Below are 7,500 nucleotides of genomic sequence, written 5' to 3'. Positions count from 1 at the left end.
AGATGGATAGATAAACTATTAGCCAGATAGACAGATAAACAGACAGATAGATATAGATAGATGTGAGGGTTATTATGTGACATCAAAATGAACCACATAGTAAAAGAGTATAAGGAGGAACGATACTTTCAGCGCCGTGGGATGAGTATGGAAGGCAAGACACAGTGATGATGGCGAGAGGCACCCTATCTTTTTCGTATTTCTGTGCATGTCTGAGCGAATTGCAGCCACTGAGAAATCGAACTAGGGCACAAAAGGAGAGAGTGGTAGTTCCTCTTGCCGGGATTACCTGTCATCAGTGCGTCCGGGTGAAGGGGACAGTAGCAAGAGGGGGGGTAAAATTGGGAGAGATGTTTTTGGTGATTTTAATGTTGAAGTGGGTACTGTATTAGTCAGTGGTGGTAATTGTTTAGATATGGGTGTACTGGATGTTTTACGGTTCTCGCACGCACACACACACACACACACACACACACACACACACACAAAGGGAAGAGAACACACCCACCCACCCACCCACACACCCACACCCACACACACACACACACACACACACACACACACACACACACACACACAAAGGGAACAGAACACACCCACCCACACACACACACACAAGGGAAAGAGAATACTGTGCGAAACATTGTGCCAGACTGCCCAAAGCCCTAGACAGTTCCTGGTCTGAGAGGGTCCGATGTGCTGCCAGTGGACTCTCTCTCTCTCTCCCTCTCTCTCTTGAATGTTGAGATGTGGCAGCAGATTAACACTAAAACATGGTGCTAGTCATGAAGAAGTGCTGTGGAAAGGGTAGCGTCCGTAACATCGTCGTCTTCTGCCACTGAGCTACGTGGAATAAACTACAAGAGGGCGACAATCTAGGCCAAGTTTGAGTGAAATGAATATAGTTTCCAGGCATCTTAAAACTCTACTAATTATTGAAAAAAAAAAAAATTTATGCATGACTAGCCAAAAAAAAAAAAAAAGTAATTATATATAGTTCTCGAAAGCACATCTATCAATTTTTTCATACAGTGTTGCCACGTCGATGGCTTGTACCGAAAATTGGGTAGCGAATTTTTGCCCTCGCCTGTACATGTATTTGCTTCCAATTTTTACCCATAAGAAAGGAAACAGAACTAATAGGCTAGAGGGCAGGTTCGAATCAAAATCTTAATAGTAGTAATAGTAGTAGTAGTAGTAGTGGTGGTGGTGGCGGTGGTGGCGGTGGTAGTAGTAGTAGTAGTAGTAGTAATAGTGGTAGTAGTAGTTGTAGTTGTAGAAGTAGTAGTAGTAGTAGTAGTAGTAGTAATAGTGGTAGTAGTAGTTGTAAAAGTAGTAGTAGTAGTAGTAGTAGTAGTAATAATAATAATAATAATAATAATAATAATAATAATAATAATAATAATAATAATGCCAGACTATGATGATGACAATGATGTTGATGATAAAGACAGTGGTGATGATGATGGTGATGCCCCTCCCCCTCCCCCCCTGCTGTAGTCAACTTGTTCATTGATCCCAAGGTTATGCAGTGTTAAAGCTCTCTCTCTCTCTCTCTCTCTCTCTCTCTCTCTCTCTCTCTCTCTCTCTCTCTCTCTCTCTCTCTTTTATTAAGTTTACTGGCACATGCTTCCCGTCCTGTTCCATGTCTCTCTCTCTCTCTCTCTCTCTCTCTCTCTCTCTCTCTCTCTCTCTCTCTCTCTCTCCTTGTCCAATAATAAGAAAAGAGAAGAACGTTCGAGTGGATAGATAGATATATAGATAGATAGATCGATAAAACAGTTAGGTAGATAGACAGACAGACAGATAGATAGATAGATAGATCGATAAATAGTTAGGTAGATAGACAGACAGACAGATAGATAGATAGATAGATAGATAGATATGTGGATAGATAGACAGGTAGAGACAGATCGACTGGTGGGTAAGTAGGTAGGTAGGTAGGTAGGTAGGTAGAGAGAGAAAGAGAGAGAGAGAGAGTTCAGTAACCTTATTTCCGTGTGTGTGTGTGTGTGTGTGTGTGTGTGTGTGTGCTGAAGGCTGTATGAGGCGTGTACGTATCAGACATCTCTTGTGTGTGTGTGTGTGTGTGTGTGTGTGTGTGTGTGTGTGTGAGAGAGAGAGAGAGAAAGAGAGAGAGAGGATATTTGTTGGAAAATGTGTGTAATATATTTGCGCTAGTTTTAATTTTTGCACTCGCTTGTGTGTGTGTGTGTGTGTGTGTGTGTGTGTGTGTGTGTGTGTGTGTGTGTGTGTGTGTGTGTTTTACTGAGCATCTAGTAAGGGAGGGAGGCACTGCGGTCTGAGGCTTCACAAAAATCTACGGGAATAAAACGCCTTTGTTCCGAAAATCCTTAGTGAGTGACTGAGGGACATGCACATCCCTGGAAATCCCCCTCATATAAGAAATGAATATATGAATGAATGAATGAATGAGGAAATACATACATACATACATACATACATACATAAATACATACATTCATACATACATATATACGTACATACACTCATACATACTACATACATTCATACACACATATATACGTACATACATAAGTACATACATTCATACATATTTTCAGACATACATAAATACATACATACATTCATACATACATACATACATACATACACACATACATACATACATAAAAATAAATCACTTAGCATCGGTTACTTACCCAAGAGACAGAGTAAGAGTAACATCTTGACTGATTCCTCTTTATTTACACTCATTATTAGGCTCCTTTATTGATCACTCTCTATCTTTATCACTCTCTTTATTGATCTCTCTCTTTCTTTATTGATCTCTCTCTTTCTTTATTGATCACTCTCTTTCTTTATTGATCACTCTCTTTCTTTATTGATCACTCTCTTTCTTTATTGATCTCTCTCTATCTTTATTGATCACTCTCTTTCTTTATTGATCACTCTCTTTCTTTATTGATCACTCTCTTTCTTTATTGATCACTCTCTATCTTTATTGATCACTCTCTTTCTTTATTGATCACTCTCTTTCTTTATTGATCACTCTCTTTCTTTATTGATCACTCTCTTTCTTTATTGATCCTTCTCTTTCTTTATTGATCTCTTTCTTTATTGATCACTCTCTTTCTTTATTGATCACTCTCTTTCTTTATTGATCACTCTCTTTCTTTATTGATCACTTTCTTTATTGATCACTTTCTTTATTGATCACTTTCTTTATTGATCACTCTCTTTCTTTATTGATCTTTCTTTATTGATCCTTCTCTATCTTTATTGATCTCTCTCTATCTTTATTGATCACTCTCTTTCTTTATTGATCACTCTCTTTCTTTACTGATCACTCTCTTTCTTTACTGATCACTCTCTTTCTTTACTGATCACTCTCTTTCTTTACTGATCACTCTCTTCCTTTACTTTTCACACTCTTCCTTTACTGATCACTTCCTTTATTAATCACTTTCTTTATTGTCACTCTTGGAAGATGATTTATTCTCACTATCTTTCACTCTTTTCATTACTTGTGCTTCTGTCTTTACTAGTGAATAAGCTGCACCTTTATTGCTCACTCTGATAAAAAGGATCATTCTTTATTGGTCATGCTTATCATTATTTTTTATATTGCTCACTCTTGCAATTATTTTCACTCTTTACTGATCGTTCTAGTAAAATTGTCTTCAATCTTTATTGCTCATTCTGATAAATAGCTTCTTTCTTTATTGGTCACTCTTATAATTAATTTCATTCTTTATTGCTCACTCTTATAATTAATTTTATTCTTTATTGGTCACTCTTATAATTAATGTCATTCTTTATTGCTCACTCTTATAATTAATGTCATTCTTTATTGCTCACTCTTATAATTAATGTCATTCTTTATTGCTCACTCTTATAATTAATGTCATTCTTTATTGCTCACTCTTTTAATTATTTTCATTCTTTATTGGTCACTCTTATAATTAATGTCATTCTGTATTGCTCACACTTATAATTAATGTCATTCTTTATTAGTCACTCTGATGCGTAGATTCATTCTTTATTGCTGACTAGTAAAATTATATTCATATTCTATTGCTCACGCTAGTAATATTATGTTCACTCTTTACTAATCACTCTTCAAGAATTCTTTCGCCAGTTCCTCATTCTAATGTTCCTCCTTTATTGCTCACGCTAGTAAAATTATCTTCATTCTTTTTTGGTCACTCTAGTTAATATGTTCACTCTTTATTAGTGGCCTTGGTAAAAACATATTCATTCTTTATTGATTATTTGTATATATGTTCATTCTTTATCACTCTAGTAAGGATGTGGAAGCTTTACTGATCACTCTAGTATGTTATTCCTTTATTTTCACTCTGGTGTGTTCATTCTTTATTGCTCACCCAGTAAAGAAGTTCATGCTGTCACTCTTCACTCTTTATTTGACACTCAATAAAGTAATTCATTCTGTCACTCTGTTCATTCTTGATTGCTCACTCAGTAAAGCAGTTCATTGTCACTCTGTTCATTCTTTATTGCTCACTCAGTAAAGAAGTTCATGCTATCACTCTTCACTCTTTTTATGTCACTCAGTAAAGTAGTTCATTGTCACTCTGTTCATTCTTTATTGTTCACTAAGTAAAGTATTTCATTCTGTCACTCTGTTCATTCTTCATTGCTCACTCAGTAAAGTGGTTCATGCTGTCACTCTTATGTCTTTATTGCTCACTCAGTAAAGCAGTTCATGTCACTCTGTTCACTCTTTATTACACACTCTAATAAAGCCTTCATTCTCTCTCTCGGTCACTCAGTAAAGCAGCGTGTCATTCTTTTCTTCATTCTTTTCTTCCCTGTGACTAAATCTAAGAAAAGACATGTAATAAAGCACTTCGTTTTTATTTTATTTGTTTATCTATCTGTTTATCTATCTGTCTATCTATTTGTCTGTCTATCTGTCTGTCTGTCTGTCTCTCTATCTATCTGCCTATCTGTCTGTCTGTCTGTCTGTTTATCTATCCATCTATCTACAATATATGTCTGTCTGTCTATCTATCTATCTGTCTATCTATCTGTCTATCTATCCATCTATCTGTATGTCTATTTGTGTCTATATCTATCTATCTATATCAATCTACATATATCTATCTATCTACATTTACCTATATCTACCTACCTGTCTATCCATCTTTCTATCTATCTGTCTATCTATCTATTTTCATTATCTATTTTCTGTGGCAGTTTTTTGAGAGTTCATTTTGCGCTGTATTTCCTGCCAGCAATTTTTTTTTTCTACAATTTCTGGAAAAATTAATTCAGGAAAGTAGGTTATGTTAGTTTTATTATTATTATTATTATTATTATTATTATTATTATTATTATTATTGTTATCATTATTATTGTTGTTGTTGTTGTTATTATTATTATTATTATTATTATTATTATTATTACCATTATTATTGTTATTATTATTGCTATCATTATTATTATTGCTATTATTATTATTATTATTGTTATTATTATTATTATTATTATTATTAGTAGTAGTAGTAGTAGTAGTAGTAGTAATAGTAGTATCATTATTGTCGTTGTTTTTGTTCTTTTGTTTTCTCCCCTGTTTGTTTGTTAGTTTGTCTGTTACCAAGATTACTCAAAAACTAAAAGAGAGATTTGGACCAAATTTGGTGGGTAGATAGCCCATGTCCCAGGGAACAATCGATTAACTTTTGGGACGGATCCGGATCGTATTACAGATTCTGGATCCGGAAAACACTTTTTGCGAAACCCTTACCAGTGATGAGAAAACCTAACCTATTTTGAAGCGTGGTTTGGAAATGACGCTGCCCTTGTCGGAGAGATGGGCTCCACTGAGTGCCCCTCTAGTTATTCAGTTTATTTACAAAGTTGGATTTTTCAGTTTTTTTTCCTTCGTTTCGTTTGTATTTGTGTTGCTTGAATCATTTTTCTCAAACTTCATTCATTACAACTCAAGTATGACTCATTTCCTTCACCCAGACTCAAGTGTCATTCATTTTACCCAAGTTTTTGACACTAAAACTCAAGTGTGATTCATTTTACTCAAGTCCCTTCACTAAAACTCAAGTGTGACTCATTTCCTTCACTAAACCTCACGTGAGATTCATTTTACCCAAGTTCCCTTCACTAAAGCTCGTGTGATTTATTTTACTCAAGTTCCTTCACTAAAACTCAAGTTTGACTCATTTCCTTCACTAAAACTCAAGTGTGACTCATTTTACTTAAGTTTCCTTCACTAAAACTCAAGTGTAATTCATTTCACTCAAGTTCCAGTCACTAAAACTCAAGTGTGACTCAATATACTCAAGTTTCCTTCACTAAAACTCAAGTATGACTCATTTCCTTCACTAAAACTCAAGTGTAATTCATTTCACTCAAGTTCCCTTCACTAAAACTCAAGTGTGATTTATTTTACTCAAACTTCCTTCACTAAAACTCAAGTATATTCAACTTCACAACTACTGCAAAAAAACAACTATAGTCCCCTCACACTTATCTGGCAAGCACAGTACCCAAATACCCCCTCACTACTAGACACAACCGTCGAGTGTACGTGGCAGGTCCCTAATTAAGTTCCAGGTGTGAATGGACAGGTAGAGACGATTTCCAGGCTCGTCAGCACACCTGGAAGGATTTTTCGAATGGTACGGGATTACTATGAGGTCAGGTTGGGAGGTTAGGTCATATTATGTCAAGGTACGATAAATTTGGCCATATAATCAGGTCAGGTCAGGCAGGATTAGGTCAAGGGAGGTCAGATTAGGTTGAATTAGATTAGGTTTGTCCAGGTTAAGTTAGGTTGACGAGGGGTGGAAAGGGAGTCTGTAGGAGTTGGTCAGGAGAGACAATGACACACACCCTCCCTCCACCAAGGCCAGAGCCATACTGAGTCCCTTCGCCTTAGTGCCTGGCCCTCTACCCCCAGCATCTCTCTCTCTCTCTCTCTCTCTCTCTCTCTCTCTTTACAGCTCACTTACTATTCCTTTCTCTCCATTTTTCTGTTCTATCCTTTAGCCTCAGCCTCCCTTCCTCCCTGCCTTCCATCTCTCTCTCTCTCTCTCTCTCTCTCTCTCTCCCCCCAGTAATCTGAAATTTCTCTTTTAGGAAATTATCAAACTTGTCCACCTTTTCTCCTCTACTACCTCGCTCTCTCTCTCTCTCTCTCTCTCTCTCTCTCTCTCTCTCTCTCACATTTTCTCCTGCTTGTGTCCCAGATTCTCCCTCCCATTCGTTGTCCTTTACTTTCTTCTTCGGTTCCGCCATCATTAGTCTCTCTCTCTCTCTCTCTCTCTCTCTCTCTCTCTCTCTCTCTCTCTCTCTCCCTCGCTCTCTCTCTTTAGTAAACTAAGACACATAATAGTAATAGTAATAGTAATAATAATAATAATAATAGAAGTAGTAGTAGCAGTACATGTAATAATAGTAGTAGTAGTAGTAGTAGTAACAGTAGTAGTAGTAGCAGTAGTAATAACATCATCATCAACATCATCATCATCATCA

This window comes from Coenobita brevimanus, chromosome 105 (assembly GCF_032717465.1).
Source record: "Coenobita brevimanus isolate Jiangsu-jjx chromosome 105, ASM3271746v2, whole genome shotgun sequence".
Classification (NCBI taxonomy): domain Eukaryota; kingdom Metazoa; phylum Arthropoda; class Malacostraca; order Decapoda; family Coenobitidae; genus Coenobita; species Coenobita brevimanus.
This window is presented reverse-complemented; position numbering follows the sequence as displayed.